This window comes from Glycine max, chromosome 7, assembly GCF_000004515.6.
Source record: "Glycine max cultivar Williams 82 chromosome 7, Glycine_max_v4.0, whole genome shotgun sequence".
Taxonomy (NCBI): domain Eukaryota; kingdom Viridiplantae; phylum Streptophyta; class Magnoliopsida; order Fabales; family Fabaceae; genus Glycine; species Glycine max.
In genome coordinates, this window is record NC_038243.2 from 37,313,749 (window position 1) to 37,315,322 (window position 1,574).

Genomic DNA, 1,574 nt, shown 5'->3' on the forward strand with positions numbered 1-1,574 from the left:
ATCTACAAATATTAAAAAGACATATATATTCTTATTTCTATATCTTTAATAACCGAAAGAATAATAATTAACTAATGTAATCATTAAAAAAAACATCAGAATTTTTATTTTAATTTCTCTCTTTCTCTTTTTATTTCAATAAACACATAAAAAATTATATAAATCATATTAAGATAATTAATATTAAATATTTTATTAAATTTTATATTATTTTACTTATACTATCTATTATTCGTCAAACCATAAAAAAAATTCTCCAGTCACTTATGTTTCTGTCATGTTATTCTTGTTGTTCTGTATATCAAATGTAACCTATATTTATGGTCTCTAGGAATTTAAAATTGATATATATCATTGAATTGTGACTCCTAACAAGCTATTACCTTAGTGAATATTGGAGTTTAGTTAGAAGACTCTTTCATGCAGGTATTATCCACAACATTAGTTAAGAGACTTCTTTCACATCTCTTGTTTGGTTGATAGAATTGGTACCGTTTGAATGCGGGATTAGTTTGTTCTATCCTTTTTATTTTTGTCTCTTGTTACTTTTAGCTGCATCAAAATAAATTAAAAAAGTTTTTTGTTTTGATGTTGAATGTTGGATTGATGTTTACACATCTAATAAAACTATAAACAACTTATTTATTTACGATAGTTAGTATATTTTTATGTTCTTCTTTCTCTCTTTCCGTCAAAACTTCCTCTTTCTTTTTCTGTCATTTCTCATCGTAATTTTTGACTCCTAATCTCCTATCTTTGAATCATCTTCTCCGCAGGTGGTGGTTAGATGATGCTGCTGCTTAGGATCATGGATGAGACAATATCTATACTATAGAATACCGAGGAATAATAAACTCTAAATTATCTACTAAATCATCATTTATAAATTGAATTTAAATATATCTATAACTATAGTTTAAATTATAACCATTTATAATTAATTGCTCTATCATATCAATAATCCAATAAGTTGGGTATATGAGACTTTGATATATACTAATATTTGGGACAAGATCTTTCAATTAAACCAAAAAAATATTTTCCTTGATTGTGTTTTATTGAATGGGTACGTTCAAAATTGAAAGTTTCGAATGGATTGTGTTGGGTGCTAGGAACTTATTCAGAGGATCATTGTGTTAGGTGTCAAGATTTTTTTTCATCTTCTCATATTTGTTTTAAATTTCTAATAATCTCTTTTTTAATCATTGATACAATTAACTTCCATCACAGTCCTCTTCTATTTTAGATTTGCAGATGAAGATTGAGCAACAACGTGCAAATTAAAAGAAGGAAAAAAACGCTTGGGGAAGCTGTTATTCTCCTTTGTGCTAAATCTTTATTACTTTTTCTTTTTATTTGTTCCTTACAGGATTCTCATAAGCCCTCTTGATTAATAAGGTAACTCCATAAAGCACAATGAGATATTGAAATAATGAAAGGTACAAAAAGAACATATGGACTGCAGAATCTACAAAAGCAATCTAAGCTTTCAAATGCAAAGAAAAGGTTCGGTTCACATATTTTGAGTAGATTAAGGTTAAATTGAGCTTAATTGAGATGCAATTATTATCATA